The following is a 17,369-nucleotide window of genomic DNA, read 5'->3' on the forward strand; positions in this document are numbered from 1 at the left end:
GCTGACGTTTCGGGCCTAGACCCGAAACGTCAGCCTTCCTGCTCCTACGATGCTGCTTGGCCTGCTGTGTTCGTCCACCTCTACACCTTGTTATCTCAGATTCTCCAGCATCTGCAGTTCCTACTATGTCCGCCAAGGTCAGGATTGGTTCTGTTTTAATTACAAAGTCTTTCTTTATAGTTGAAGAAAAATTTTCAACATCTGCAATATTTTGCTTTTGTACAGAAGGCTGTCTGTGCTTGCTTCCCCATAATGACACTCCACACACATTCATCTACATTTATAACCTTAGCTCCTGTGTCCAAACCTGGGAAATATTTATCCCCCTTTCAACTGTACTTTCAAAATCCCACTTGTCTAGCCTGTCGTTTAGTATTGGATGGGTTTATCTAGCCCTTGACAGTCTGTTCACAATGACATGTCTATAATTAGTGATCATCTTAATTTTCCCTTCCAACAGCCCTCATCTCCATTCTCTAAAGTCCAAGGGGAGCAGACTTGAATGATAATAGTGGCCATTCATTCTAAATCATTCTGGAATGCAAAGAACCCCTAGCAGTTTTTCCGTACTGCAACACATCAACTTAAACTCTCCCCTTTCTTTCCCACCCATCCAATGCTAATGAGAGGAACTTGCTTGTCACGATAATTCAGACTATCTGACCAGCTCCCTGTTTCCCTTCTAAAACCGCACTAAACCAAATTTATTCTAAACATACCCTCCATACTGTAGCCCTGACCATATTTTTCACGAATTTCTTATTTCCTCTCATACTTTCTCTAAGCTCATTATGTCCATGAGACATTATTGCCATTAAACTCAGCTGATGTTAAGGATGTTAGTGGTTCACAAAGTGTTGCCTCACTGAGAAACTCTTTCCCCTGAATTCTTGATTTAGGAAATGATAAATTCAATGTCTATCTCCTGGAATCACCTCGCAATACATTTGGACTCTCCTAAATGTGGTGAATAGAAACATCAGAGACACTATCTGTATGAAAACTGTTCAAACAGGCAGTTATATCCCACCAACACCGCCATAATGCCTCACTGCAACACTTTACCTTACCTCCAGCAAGTTGCCCAATGGAAAGTTTTACAGAACTGATGGCCAGTTGTTCATTATATGCCACCTTCAATCTAGAAAATAATCCCTCCATATTTGAGTATGGTCTGCAGATAACATTTTCCTAAGCTTTCACTCAGAAACGGACCTCCAGGTTATTGTCAATTCATTCCCTCAAAGCAGGTGAGGAAATGGGTCTTTCACACAACATCTGGAAAACTAAGGCTATCTCCCAGCCAGTTCCTATAGCAACACACCTTGCCATACCATGGGGTTCACTGTTCAATGAAGGCAGACATTGACACCAAGATTCATCATTGCCTCCAATGTTCCAGCTTAGCCTTCAACTGAGAGGAATGAAGTGTTTTGGAACCAGGATCTCCAACCCAAAAATAAATTAATGGTTTATGCAGCAGTAGGGATCACTGTGCTCCAATATGCTTTGCAGACATGTCCAATTTGCAGTAGTCCAATGCCTTTACAAAAGCCTCTGATTCTGGTAACAAGCATCGAGAGTACTTTGGAGTTAGGTGAAAACAGGTAGTTGGGTGAAGCTGAAAGATTGAGTGTGGTGCTCCGTCTCAGCTCAGGTGGTTCAAGAAAGTGACACAGTCCTGAACAGAAATAGCCAATTGGTAAATGATACCTGCAGAATTTTTTTTAACAGTTTTAAAGCATACTATATAAGTTTAAATAAAGGTAGGGACTTTTGATTATGTGTTTGTAACAAAGGAAGGTCCCTAGCTCAATTAAATTCTGTTAAAGGGAGTAACTAGTTTAATCTAGAGAAATGTCATGCCAGGAGACCTCAGATCCCTGGTGTGCTCCTCTTGCACAATGTGAGGTGTAAGGGATGCTTCCTGTGTTCCCAATGATTACACGTGCAAGAAGTGTATCTGGCTGCAGCTACTAGCATACTGCTTTTCAGAGCTGGAGTGTGGGTGGACACTGTAGAGCATCCATGATGCTGTGAAGGTCGGGAATAGCACATTTAGTGAGGTGGTCATACTGCAGGTGAGAATTACACAGGCAGAAAGGGATTGGATGACCATCAAAGGAAGACACTCAGGAAGGAAGTGCAGGAGTCCCCTGTGGTCATCTCCCCTCAAACAGATATACAGCTTTGGATACTGCTGGAGTTGATGGCCTCTTATTGCAAAGCAGTATCAGTCAAGTTATGGTCATAGAGTCATACAGCATGGAAACAGACCCTTCGGTCCAACCAGTCCATGCCGACCATAATCCCAAACTAAACTAGTCCCACCTGCCTGCACTTGGCCTATATCTTTCCAAATTCTTCCTTTTCATGTACTTATCCAAATGTTTTCTAAATGTATCTGCATCTACCATTTCCGCTGGAAGTTCATTCCACACATGAACCACTCTCTGTTAAACAAAATGCCCCTCATGTCTTTTTTAAATATTTCTCTTCTCACCATAAAAATATGCCCCCTGGTCTTGAAATCCCCCACCCTAGGGAAAAGATATCTGCCATTCACCTTCTCTAAACCTCATGATTTCATAAACCTCTATAAGGTCACCTCTTAACCTTCTACACTCCAGTTTAAAAAAGTCCGAGTCTATCCAGCCTCTCCTTATAACTCAAACCTTCCGGCAACATCCTGGTAAATCTTCTTTGAACCCTTTCTACGGGTGGCTGTGCTGCAAAGATGGGGCAGCACGGTGGCTCAGTGGTTAGCATTGCTGCCTCACAGCACCAGGGACCTGGGTTCGATTCCACCCTTGGATCATGTGTGGAGTTTGCACACTCTCCTCATGTCTAAGTGGGTTTCCTCCGGGTCCTCCAGTTTCCTCCCACAGTCCAAAGATATGCAGGCTAGGTGGATTGGCCATGCTAAACTGCCCGTAGTGTTCAGGGATGTGTAGGTTCTGTGGGTTATAGGGGGTTGGATCTAGGTGGGATGCTCTGAGGGTTGGTGTGGACTTGTTGGGCAGAAGGGCCTGTTTCCACACTGTAGGGATTCTATGATTCTATGAGAAGGGGAGGAAAACGAGCAGCAGTGCTAATATGATAGGGGATTCAATAATAAGGGCTACAGACAGGCACTTTGTGGCCACAGTCACGAATCCAGGCTGGTGCCAGGGTCAGGGATGTCATAGAGCAGCTGCAAGACATTCTGGAGCAGGGCTGGAGGGGAACAGCCAGTGGTTGTGGTACACATAGGTACCAAAGACATATATTTAAAAGAATGGATGAGGACCCAAAAGCCGAATATGGCAAGTGAGGAAATAAATTGCAGGATATCAAATGTAGTAATCTCAGGATTATTCCCAGTGTCATGTGCTAGCAAGAGCAAGAATAAGAGGGTTGATCAGATGAGTGCGTGGCCGAAGAGATGGTGTATCAGGGAAGGGTTTAGATTCTTGAGGCATTGGGACTGTTTCTGGTGAAGGTGGGATCAGTACGAGCCTGATGGCTGCACCTGGGCAGAGCTGAGACAAATCTCCCTTCAGGGGCTTTTGCTAGTTTCATTGGTGAAGTTTTTAAACGAGTGTGGCAGGGGGATGGGAGCCAAAGTGTAGGCGTAAACAAAGACAAAAACAGAAGTTGCTGGAAAAGCTCAGCAGATCTGGCAGCATCTGTTAACTGAAAGAAAGGATCTAAGGAAGGGTCACCAGACCCAAAATGTTAACTCTGATTTTTCTTCACAGATACTGCCAGACCTGCTGAAGTTTTCCAGCAACTTCTGTTTTTGTTCCTGATTTACGGCATCCGTGGTTCGTTTGGTTTTTATAAAGTGTAGGCTTAGATGGATCAGATTCAGATCAGGAAACAGGAGGTAGAACATCCGTTAGTGATGTAGTCAGTGACTTGGAAAGGATTAAAAAATCAGAGATAGTAACAACTGCCGATGCTGGAGTCAGAGATAACACAGTGTGAAGCTGGAGGAACACAGCAAGCCAGACAGCATCAGAGGAGCAGGAAGGGTCCCAACCCGAAACGTCAACTTTCCTGCTCCTCTGATGCTACCTGGCCTGTTGTGTTCCTCCAGCTCCACACTATGTTATCTCTAAGGATTAAAAAGTGCCCAGCAAAGGGAATTGATGTGTTTGAGCAGTTTATATTTCAACTGCTAAGGATGTTGTTAAACTAGAAAGGATACAGAAAAAATTTACAAGAATGTTACCAGGACTGGTGGTTTTGCGTTATAAGGAGAGGCTGGATAGGCTGGGACTTTTTACTCTGTAGCATCAGAGGTATGATCTTATAGAGGTTCATAAAATCATGAGGAGCATAGATAAGGTGAATAGTCAAGGTCTTTTTCCAAGGAAAGGGGAGTCCAAAACTAGAGGGCATAGGTTTAAGGTGAGAGGGGAAAGATTTAAAAGGATCCGAGGGGTAACTTTTTCACACAGAGCATGGTGTGTGTGTGAAATGAGCTGCCAGAGGAAGTGGTAGAGGTGGGTACGGTTACAACATTTAAAAGACATTTTGACAGGTACGTGCATAGGAAAGGTTTAGAGGACTATGGACCAAATGCTGGCAAATAGAACTAGTTTGGGAAACCTGGTCGGCGTGGACGAGTTGGACCAAATGGTCTGTTTCTGTGTACTATGACTCCATCACTGAGTATTACAAACCAGGAAGATGCACGAAAGGTACAGATAGACACATGGCAGCACGATGATTACAGGAAGGGCAAAATTAGCAGATTAATATCCTGGATAAAGAGTTTACAGGCAAGATAGAGTGGATGACAAAAAAGGAGTGGGATAGCAGTATTGGTTAAAGAATCAATTACAGTTGTGAGAAGGGATGATATACTAAACGTGATAACAAATGAGATTGACCTTAGGAATAAAAAAAGGGGCAGAGACACAACCAGGAGTATACTATAGACTACCAAATAGAAGGAGATAGAAGAACATACATGTAGACAAATTTCTGTCTCAAGGAATAAGAAGGCAATAATATCAACTGCGTTTCAAACAATATATGGGCACTGACAGTGAAAAATTCATGTATTATGCCCAGGAATTTTTTGTTTAAACAATACGTGACAAGCCCAACAAGTGGAGATCCAATTCTGGATTTAGTTTTGGGAAATGAAGATGGGCAAGTGGGTAAAGTGACAGCAGGACAACCATGTTGGGGAGAGTGACCACAATTCGGACAGATTTATAATTATTATGGAAACAGACAGAGGTAAATCAGGAGTAAAAGTTTTTAACTGGAGAAGACAAATTTGACAAAAATGAGAAGTGATTTGGCTGAGGTAGACTGTACAGCACTGCTAAAGAATAAATCAAGTGGTAAACCAGTGGGAGACTGTGAAAAGTAAGATCCTCAGGGTACAAAGCAGACATGTCCCCTCCAAAAATAAGAAGGTTACTATTAAATCTACAACCTGATGGTTGGCTAGAAAAATACAAGGCAAGATTAAACAGAAAAAAAAAGCTTATGATAGTCACAAAAGAACTCAACAGTGCAGATAGCCTAGAGGAGCGTAGAAAGTATAGGGATCAAGTAAAAAGAGAAATAAGGAAATCAAAGAGATGGCATGAAAAATATTAGCAAACAAGATCAAGGAAAACCAGAAGATATTTTACTAGTATATAAGGAGCAAAAGTATAGTTAAAGAAAGAGTGGGACCTATCAGAGATGAAGAGAATTTATGTGAAGATGCAAAGGATATGGAAAGAGTTTTAACTGAATTTTTTGTCTCTGTATTCACAAACGAAAGGGATGATGTGGAAATAATAATCCAAGATGAGCAGAGGACTGGAAAAATGCAAATATGGTTCTGTTGTCTAAAAAGAGTACAGTTAATGCCAGTTAGTCTTAGTTTGGTGGTGGGGACATTGTTAGAATCCATCCTGACAGACCGAATTAACTGTCACTTAGAAAGGCATAGGCTAGTCATCATGGGTTTGTTAAGGGAAGGTCATGCCTTACAAATTTGATTGAATTCTTTGAAGAAGTGACAAGAAGGATCAATGAGGGTAGTGCAATGGATGTTGTCTACATGAACATTTGATAAGGTCCCAACTGGCAGACTGGTCAAAAAAGTAAAAGCCCATGGGATACAGGATAATGTATCAAATTGGATCCAAAGTTGGTTTAGAAACAGGAAACAAAAGGTAATAGTCAATGGCTGACCTTGCAAGCTGTTATAAGTGGTATTCTGCATGGATCGGTATTAGAACCCCTGCTGTTTGTTTTACACTTCAATGATTTAGACTTGAACATGGAAGGCACAATTGGGAAATTTGCAGATGATGCAAAAATTGGCCATGTGGTGAATAGTGCGGAGGATATCTGTGAGATCCTAATGATATACATGGGTTGGTGGAGTGGGCACGAAAGTGGCAGATGGAGTTCAACTCTGATAAGTGTGAGGTAATGCATTTAAGGAGGTCAAGCAGTAAAATAGTTTACAGATAAGGTTGTAAAGAAGACATATGGAATGCTATCCTTCATTGGCAAAGGTATAGAATACAAAAGTAGGGATATAATGATGAATCTGAATAAGATACTAGTTAGGCCACAACTGGAATATTGTGTGTAGTTCTGGTCACCACATTATAGGAAGGATGGAATTGCTCTGGAGAGAGTGCAAAGAAGACTTTCTAGAATATTGCCAGGGCTGGAGAATTGTAGCTATAAGGAGAGATTGGAGTGGTTGGGGTTGTTTTCCTTGGAACAGAGAAGGCTGAGGGTTGACATGATTGTGGTATACAGAGTTGTGAGGAGTAGAGATAGATAGGAGGAACCTGTCTCCCTTGACAGAAAGTCAAAACCCAGAGGTTATAGATTCAAGTGGCAGAAGGATTAGAGGGAACATGAGGAAAAGCTTTTTTACAGAAGGGTGGGTGTCTAGAATTTGCCACCTGAGTTGATGGTGAATGTAGAGACTCTAAACTCTTTTAAAAAGTACCTACATTTGCACCTTGAGTGCTGTAAGGTGCAGGGCTATGGGCCATGTGCAGGAAGACAAGATTAGAAGGGGCATCTGGGTGTCTTCGGGTCGGCAAATGGCCCCCTTCTGTGCTGTATCATGTCTATGCTTCTAAGAAACATCGTACTGACCACAATGTCCTCTCCCAGATGAACTAGTCCAATATCAAGGTGCTGATAACTTAAATCTAACTATGCTGAGCAGGATATGTCACCTGTATAATACCTGACTTCTGAAGCAACTTGGATCTCTGACCTAGCAGTATGCTTGCGGGAGGAAAAGTTTAGGAATGACCTCAAAACATTCCATGAAGACATCAAACCTGCTCACTGACTCATGGGAAACCCTGGCTTGTGATTGGCCAAAATGAAGAAGGTTCATTTGGGAAGGAAGCGAACACATTGAGAAACTTTGTTGGAAACATACAGAAGTAAAGTTGAGGCAAAAATAGAAATGCTGGAGAAACTCAGCAGGTCTGGCTGCTCTGTGGAGAGAAAGTAGAGTTAACATTTTGAGTTCAATGACCTTTCTTCAGATCGGAATGTTGAAGTGTTGGAAAGGGCACACAAACCTCCAAAGAATCTCTCTATCCCACGCTCCAAACATGACCTGCCTCAATTTGGCAGATTCCGCAAATCACACATTGGAATTATCAGCCATGTCAAAACCGACTGAACTGGAGTGATCCTCAATCCTGAGGGACTGTCAATGAGAGGAAGAATGGAATGTATTTCCAGTCCTATCCCTGCCTGTGCAATCTAAAATCCTCTCTTGAACTGAAGATTCTGCTACCTATTTGTCAATCTCTTTGACCTTGGTAATGTTAATAATTCCCTGTTATACAGTAATGGGTAGTATTTACTTTTCAACTGTCCAAGGATACAGTACAGGTATTTAAGACTTTAGCCTGATAAGAATTTATGGTTTGTTGGGAGGAGGGGCAGGTGAGGGAAAATAATTTCATTTGGTCTGAAACTGCTACATTAGTATTGCACTAGAAATTACTTTTTATCATTTACATTTTTATAGTACTTTTCACAATCATGTACATGGACAGAAACAATGTAGAAAGATATGGGCCAAACGCAGGCAAGTGGGACTACTTCAGTTTAGGAAACCTGGTCAGCATGGACGTGTTGGGCCGAAGGGCCTGTTTCCATGCTGTATGATTCCATGGCACAGGACGTCCCAAAGCGAATTAAATATTTTTGCTGTGTAGCCACTATTGTAATGTAGAAAACATACATACCGATCTTCTACAGTATCAAGATTAATGATGAGGTTTCATTTTTAGTCTGTTGATATATGTAGAACATGCCTGTGTGCATATATATGTATAGGCTTGGATGCCAGGGTGAACTCCCATTACAGTAGGTTCGTTTTTGTACACCTGAGAGGGTAAAATGGTTAGGTTTCCACCTAAAAGCTGGCAATAAATTTGACCCGGTGGTTTTATGCAATGTGGTGTCCTTCTTAAGGATTCAAAGTTAATACCCCAAAATAATGCTACTAATCCATACACATTTCATTCCTGCTCTTTGACAATTTACCAATTTGACTAACCAAAATCAATGGCTTGGCGGGCCTTTCTGAAACCTGGAATTCAGTCTAATTTGAAAGGTAATGCACATAAAAGGGTTACATTCAACTCTGAAATTAAGAACTAGATCTCAAGATTGTTCAAGTAGATGTGAAGAGAAGGGTGATCTTGCCCATCGGTGGTGTAGTGGTCAGTGAAGAATGTTATCTCGGGGTACAATGGGGCCTTGATCAGGTGGGCCAAAGGGCTGAGGAGTGGCAGATGGAATTTACTTAGATAAATGTGAGGTGTTGATTTTGGTAAGGCAAACCAGGATAGGACTTACAGTTAATGGTAGGGCCTGGGGAGTGTTGCGGTGGAGGTGCATAGCTCCTTGAACGTGGAGTCACAGGTAGACAGAGTGATGAAGAAGGCATGTGGCACGCTTGCCTTCATTGGTCAGTGCACTGAGTACAGGAGTTGGGATGTCATGTTGAGCCTCTACAAGACTTTGGTGAAGCCACTATTGGAATATTATGTTCAGTTCTCCCTGCTTTATGGTAAGAATTTATTAAACTTGAAAGGGTTCAGAAAAGATTTATAAGGATGTTGCCAGGACTGGACAGTTTGAGCTATAGGGAAGGGCAGAATAGGTTGGGGCTATTTTCCCTGGAGCGTCAGAGGCTGAGGGGTAACTTTATGGGAAATCATGAGGGGCATAGATAGGGCAAATAGCTAAGGTCTTTTCCCCAGGGTAGGGGAGTCCAAAACTAGAGGGTTTAAGGTGAGTGGGAAATGATTTAAAAGGGACATAAGGGGCAACTTATTCATGTAGAGAGTGGTGTGTATATGGAACGAACTGTCAGAGGAGGTGGTTGAAATCGGTACAATTGCAACATTTAAAAAGCTTCTGGATAGGTACATGAATAGGAAGGGTTTAGAGGGATATAGGCCAAATGCTGGCAAATGGGACTAGGTCAATTTAGGATATCAGACGAGTTAGACTGAAGGGTCTCTTTCTGTGCTGTGACTCTAGGTCTCCATGACTCTATGACTCTATGTAACAGTGGCACTTTGGGTTACCCTGAGGATGCAAGGTGCTAAGTAAATATAAGTTTTTGACAAACCCTGTTCCCACATCAACATTCTTTTTATTTTATCTGAGCATAAATATCTCAGTGGCTGTGCTTACCCAGAGCAGTAAATCTTTTTGCTAAATTTATTTCAGACTCAATGTGATTTTAAGCTGTGAATTTTGATCCCATGACAGCTCCCTTGACTTAAAGTAACTGTGATAGATCAACCTTGTACTAACCTGCATTCAAACACAGAGAATCATGCAGTGCGGTATCATTCCTATGTCAGACCCTTGAAAGAGCCACCCAATTCCACCCTGCAGATAGATCTAATTACCTTTGGAAAATTCCTACTGAACTTAGTTCTGTCACCTTTTCAGGCAGTGAATTGCAACTCATAGTAATTCTCTGCATCTTACCCTTAACAAGTCACGTTAAAGTTATGTCCTGATCTGACCAAATCTCCTCATGAAAATAACTTCTCCTTATTCACTCCATCAAAACCATAATTGTCATGATTTCATAATTCTGAATTCTTCTTAAAATTCTCTTTAACCTTCTCTGCTCTACAGAGAAGTATCATAACTTACCTGGACTGAATATAACTGAGGCACATCTTTGGTACCAGTCTAGTAAAAATATATTCTGCAAACTTTTGACCTCCTTCTTCAACTATGAAGTCTGGATTGGGAATACAAAGAAGCCTAACCAGGAATTTGTTATATTAAATGTTTGTTTCATTCAGCCAAGAAAAATCTCCTTTGTAAGGTGTGCAATCTTGGCAGCATATGACCCCCTGGGACTATGAATTTGTATATCTCCCCAAGGTTAAACAAAAACAAATGATTCAGTTTTCGGTCAATAGTTAAGACTCATAACACATCCTAGATTACTTGCTTAATTCAACGGAGTCCCAAGGTATAAAACTCGGGCTGTTAATTTTCAGTTCCAGCATAAGAACAGCAGACACCCAAGCTAAACACGATCTCATGTCTCCTGTGCACATCTCATGAGGAAGATCCACAAAAGAGAAAATTCCATTTAAAGGAAATGCTTGTTACCAACTGGAAGAGCAATCAGCTTATTATAAGAGTACAATCCTTTGTGCATGGATTCATATTTAACCTCACCACAGAGGTTGTAATTCAATTAATTAATAAATCTTAATAAATGAATAAGTCTCAATAATGGTAACTATGAAACTATCACTGATTATTGTTACATCTCATCTGGCTTACTGATATCCTTTAGGAAAGGAAATATGCTATCCTTACCAAGCTGGGTGGCAGTGTGTGCTGTGAGGAGGATGCTAAGAGGCTGCAGGGTGACTTGGACAAGCTGCCTGAGTGTACAAATACTTGGCAAACGCAATATAATGTGTGGTGAAAACAGGAAGGCAGATTATTATCTGAATGGTGGCAGTTTAGGAAAAGGTGAGGTGCAATGAGACCTGGGTGTTACTGATGGTTGGCATGTGGGTGCAGCAGGTGGTGAGGAAAGCTAATGGCATGCTGGCCTTTAGAGGGAGATGATCTGAGTGTAGGAGTAGAGATGTTTTGCTGCAGTTGTACAAGGCCTTGGTGAGGTTGCGCCTTGAGCGTTGTGTGCAGTTTTGGTCTCCCAGTCTGAGCAAGGATATTCTTGCTATTGTGGGAGTCCATCAAAGGTTCACTGATGCCTGGGATGGCAAGCCTGACATATGAAGAAAGTCTGGCTCAACTGGGCTTGTACTCACTGGAATTTAGAAGAATGAAGTGGGGGGGATCTCATAGAAACATTTGAAATCCTGATTGGACTGGACAGGCTAGATGTAGGAAGAATGTTCCTGATGTTGGCGAAGTCCAAAACTAGGGATCACAGTCTAAGAATTAGGGGTAAGCCATTCAGGACTGAGATGAGGAAGAATTTCTTCACTCAGAGAGTTGTGAGCCTGTGAAATTCTCTCCCACAGAAAGCTGTTGGGGCCATGTCATAAGATAATTTCAAAAGGGAGTTGGACTTGCCCCTTGCAGTTAAAGGGATCAGGGGGTATGGAAAGAAAGCAGAAATGGGGTTCTGAAATTGCGTGATAAGCCATTATCATATTGAATGGTGGTGCAGGCTCAAAGGGCCAAATGGCATACTCCTGAACCCATTCTATGTTTAACTGATTTGGCCTACTTGTGACTCCAAACTCACAACAATGTAGTTGACTTGTGGCTGCCCTCTGAAATGGCCAACAAGCCATTCAGCTCAAGGGCAAATAGGACTGGGCGGGCAACATGCATATATCCCATAAAAATAAAGAAAAAGGAAACTTTTGGTCATCTGTCATAATCTGTGGGTTGGTGTTAACATATGCTCCATAAAGCTCTTGGAAAGCACCTTGGGAAGTTTCATTCTGTTAAAGATGCAAGTTATTGTTGCCAAAGTGTTATTACTGTGATGGCTGTTGCTTGTTGATTACCCACCAGGTGGCACTGTTACAAAATTATGTTCAAATCATTAGGTCTATTTGATCTCAAAATGTCCTTCTGTCCTCAGTTTAGGAATGTTTTCACCAATAAGATCAAGAATTTTTCATCTATCTTCACACATACATTCTCTTTACTTCCTTTAATGCTCAAGAGTTATGCTTTTAGTGTTTGTCTTGTCTCTGTAGCACATTCAACGTGAGTAAACCTTTTATCATTTCAAGCCCTAAGCGAAAGACTTGAAGACCTAAGCCAACACTCCAATGCCTTTCTGTGGAAGCGGTGCACATTTAGATATGTCATTTTTTGGTGAAAATCTTTGTGGGACCTTGTACGCATGCTGGTTGCTGTGTTTCCTATATTACATGCGCAACCTGTCAGCTGTGACTTTGAGATGTCCTGAAATTGTGAAAGGCACAATATAAATGCAAGTTCTTTTTTAACAAAAATTCCAGATCTAGGATTGAACCAGGACCATTAAAACAGAAGGCAATACATCCATTAACATACCACTGGAGAAGATTTGCTAGACTGCTTTTACGTTTCTCAGCAGACTTCCAATTCTGCCTCGACTGCAGGTAGCCAGTCAGTATTGCAAGCAGTCACATGTTTCTTGTTCCTGCCCCATGCAATTACCTGACTCTTGGTGAAATATGGCTAGAAACCACCATCAAATGGCGGTGGACAAGAGTGTATCTAATTGGACTACATTTCTCAAGGGAACTGTTTGCTTCTGAGAAACTGATACAATTGAATGAACTAGTTGATCAAATATGTTGTTCATGTGACCTGAACACTTTAATAAGAATGTGAGAGTTCCTGAGAGGATGCAGAGGAGATTTACCAGAATGGTTCCAGGAATGAGGAATTTTAGCTACTCAGTTAGGTCTCAGTTGTTCTTCTTGAGGAAGTGGAGATTGATCGAAGTGTATAAAGTTATAACAAATTCCAATAAAGTAGTTGAAGAAAAGCTGTTTCCTATTAACTGATAGTACAAGGGGTAAGGGACGCAGATTTAAAGTTTTGGGCAGGAGCTGCAGGGGAACTGTGTGGGAGAACTTTTTTTTAAACAGTGAGTGTAAATATTTGGAACTTGTTGCTTTACAAGGAACGTGGAAGCAGTGACAATAATTTTGAAAGGAAGTTGAATGGGCACTTGAGGGAAATAAACTTACAAAGCAACAGGATTAGAATCAAGGAATTAGAACTGACTAGACAGCTCCAATGAGAGCTAGCATAGATTTAATAGGTCAATGGCCTCCTTGTGTGTCATATTGGATTGTGTTGCCAGCCTAATCTTTAAGACCCCTTTCTCAGACCTTGCTCAGGAACAATTGATCTGAGTTCCAAGAACAAGTGCAAATTAATTATTCTTCTTGGGGGAAATGTGCAGATGTCTAGGTGTTTGTAATTCCAGTTCAAACTGCCAACTTCCTTAGTGGCAGAAATTAACCAGTAATTGACATCTGTGAACATCTTTGCTATTGTCATGATAGTTATAAAAATGAATTATCAGTTTTCAACTTCTGATTGTTAACAGAAGGATCTGGGATTCTTGTGGCCTGGTGGTAATGTCCTACCTCTGAGCCAGAAGGCTCTGGCTCAAGTCTCACCTGCTGTAGAGGTGTGTCATAACTTACCTGAATTGGTTGATTAGAAATAAAAGAAAACTGAGATCTTTCAGAAACTGAAATGGTGTTGAAAGGGACAATCACTTACTTGAGAAAGCAACAGTGATCATGTGACTACACGTTGAACCACTCGATAAATCCATTAATAAACAGGACCCAGTTAGACCCGATAACAACATGTCATCATAATGACTGGAACTAGTCACGCAAAACTGTATCTTTAGTTTGATTTACACCTTTCTTGAAGTTTCATATGTTGATTTGAAAGTTGCCTGCAGATTATCTGGCTTGGAAGAAACAACGAACCCAGATGCAGCAATGCACAAGCAACTGTATTTCAGGCAACTGCTTTGATGCAAAGACAGAGATTTCTCCCTCTCTCCCTGTTCTTCCTCTCTTAAAGAATAACACCTGTTGATAAAACAAATTAGAGAAATATCCTTTTGCTAAGACCTCAAAGATAAATTTCATTACTGCTGAAGATACAAGACATCAATTATACAACCATAGGTTCAGGTTCAGCCTAACATCATAAGCTCTAAATTTTTTTTTAAAGAATTGAATATTCTTGATCTTCCCCTTTCTATTGGACACTCTTCCCTTTTTTAAACATTATACCTCTGTTTGTACGTGTGTTTGATATCATGCTTTATTCTTTTTCTCAAATTTAATGAATAATAAAATTTCTCTTTCTTTCAGTCAAAAACCTTGTAAACTGACGCAAATTTTGACAAGTAATACAATTTAATTGAAGAGTGATATAGCTGCACACTAAAAAGAATTAAAAATCACAATCCATCTTTCCAACCCAGATCCGACTAGAAGTTATTTACCTTTGGTGGAACTTTTTTTTTGGTAAACCTTGGGCCAGGAATTTGCAGCCTGGACAAGTCTAAGAATATTTGCAGGCAGCAGGTGGAGTTGCTTGGTGTTGAAACCACATCCCCTTTTTACAGCTGTAAATGCCATATTCATGGTTTTAAAGTCCTTAGAGTGCTTTCACAGGTTGTCTGAGAGAAGGTGAGTGACAGGGTAAGGCAACAGCTGGATTAGAGGGTAGAATGTCAAGTCAGTGAGAGGTTAGGGTGGCACATGGGTGAGGGCTAGGGTGGCAGATGGGTGGGGTCATAGGTGCTAGGTAGCCAAGGACAGATGGCAAGTGGTTGAGAGGGTAGGATGCCAGATGGGGAGTAGGGTGCCAGATGGAGAGTAGTGTGCCAGATGAGGAGTAGAGTGCCAGGAGGATGAAAAAAGGAGGTAAGGGAGACAGGTGACAGACAGGTAGGAGGTGGAGTTCCAGGTCCGTGAAAGGGGTGGAGTGGCAGGTAAGTGGGCAAGTATTAAGGCTGGGTCTCATAGGTGGTGGAAAGTATTGAGGGCCATCCGTATAGGCCTGGCTAGGATTGGAAGGGGTAGGGGATTGCATTGGGGGTGTGTTATGTTTGGGTTAGGGGATGGGTGAGTTGTGTGTGTTTGGGGGTGGGTGGAATCTTTCCAACGGGTGATGAGGGGTGGGAGGTGTCCATTCCAGGAGGATTTGGATTGGGGGAGGTATTGTCCTTTCCAGGAAGATTGGGTCAGGGAGTAGAATAGTTAATTGGGTCTGGATGAGTTGGTGGATGGGATAAAAGCAAGGTGAGGGGGTGGGTTGCGAGGGTGTCAAGGCCGGGTGGTACAAGGTGAGTCACAAGTAGTCAAGGGAGGGGGCTGGGGTACATTGGGTGGATGGTCAGGTTTTCATAGGGAATTAAGAGATTAAGTGGAGGTAATTGGCATGGAATCAGTGGTAATTTGGAAGCTTTGGTTTATAACTAGCCAGGAGGTACTGTGGGTTTTAATTCCTCTAATTTGTTCTGATTATAACTGAATTCAAACCCCCTAAAGCCTCTAACTGCAACTCAGATTTGGGGAATTTTTGTTTTTGGAGGGTTGTTGACAACAAGTAATTGATTTTTGGAAGTATCAACTTCCTGAGGAACTGTCATGAGGTCAGCTACATTGGGATAGCCACATGGTCCAGTTGAGTTAAGTGTATCTGTTTTCAAGGGAGCTAAGTGTGGGCATACATTGCTAACATCTGGCTGTTAACAGTTAGCTTACTGGTAAACTGTCCAGATGTGTTTCGCTAACCCTCCCCCCTTATTTGGCATAGTTCAAGTCACAGACTCTACTCTAATGCTACACCAAATACCTGATGAAACAAAGCTTGACTCCACCACACCAGGCTGGGCCAACGTTTGACACTTTCACATCAGTGCCTAGTATTCTGATTCAGAACAGTCAATATTTATTTATGTAATATATTGTCACGTAGAACCATAGAATCCCTACAGTGTGGAGCAGGCCATTTGGCCCACTGAGTTCACACCAACCCTCCAAAGAGCATCCCACCCAGAGCCAACCCCTACCCTATCCCTGTAACCCCACATTTCCCATGGCCAACCCACCTAAACTGCACATCTTTGGACACTATGGGGCAATTTAGCATGGCCAATCCACCTAACCTGCACATCTTTGCACTGTGGGAGGAAACCGGAGCAAACCCATGCAGACACGGGGAGTACATGCAAACTCTGCACAAACAAGGCACTGTGAGGCCTCAGTGCAAACCACTGAGCCACCATGTCACCTTTGTACCTAGGTGGACTGAAAAGTGGATAATGTCACCATACGCCAGCGCCATCTGGTTACAGAATAAATTACTGAATAAATTGTATGAATGGTAAAATACTGAATAAATTAATATTAAATTGATATTATTGAAACTGAAACAGCTTCAAAAGGTCATCTTTCTCTCTCCATAGACTGCACCCTCTCTGCTCCTCCAATCACTGCTGTCCAACATTGTTCCCAGGCTCCGAGCAATCTGTTCCTTTTCTGCCATCAATTCCGTGTCTGTCGTCTCCAAGCTGCATAAGGTAATGCCGTGCGGGAGCTGCACCTCCTCTGGAGCTGGACATTGACTGATGGGTTCATCTTCCGATGTCACCACCCGAGATGGAGCAGGCATGGAGATACATGGGGCCACTGTCTCCCGCAGGAGGACGTCCCAGGGCAACCAAAACAGAGAAATTTTACCGAGCTGGAAAAGCATCGATGAAGCAGTATAGATGTGGCAGAACCTGCCACATGGGCCATGAGCGGCTGAGCCCTGCACTCAGGAGCCAAACGTTGCCCACCCTGCCATCTTGGAAGTCTTGGAAGGATTCAAACACCAGCCCAGAAACTTGAACACATCAGCAAGGCTGGCAATCTCAAGACAGTACTGAGGGCAGATGATCTAGTTGTTAACACTGCCTTTTGTGGGACCTCGCAGTCTATAAATTAGCTGCCATATATGGTACATTGCAATTGTGATAGTTCTAAGTACTTCATTGATTATAAAGGAGTTTAGGGCATACTGAGAACTGGAAGGTACTATATAAATCCATCTCTATTCTTTTATTGTCTCTCTTTTGGCACCTTGGCCAAGTAGTTGTTCTGTCTGTTTCATTTTAGTGGGTGTTGTCAGGAATATATCAGCCAGGCCTCAGTCAATGATTTATTTCTAGCTGGGATTGCTAGAAAGTGATCCGGAGTGAAGGGATATTGAATGCTGTTCTGGCATCATTGCTGAGTGCTCAGATAAATTAATCACAGCCTGAGGGAAGGGATTCACAACTTTCCTTTTCTACATGGTTCAGTATTATCTCAGGGAAGAAA

The sequence above is a fragment of the Rhincodon typus genome, chromosome 39, assembly GCF_021869965.1.
Source record: "Rhincodon typus isolate 14 chromosome 39, sRhiTyp1.1, whole genome shotgun sequence".
Lineage (NCBI taxonomy): Eukaryota > Metazoa > Chordata > Chondrichthyes > Orectolobiformes > Rhincodontidae > Rhincodon > Rhincodon typus.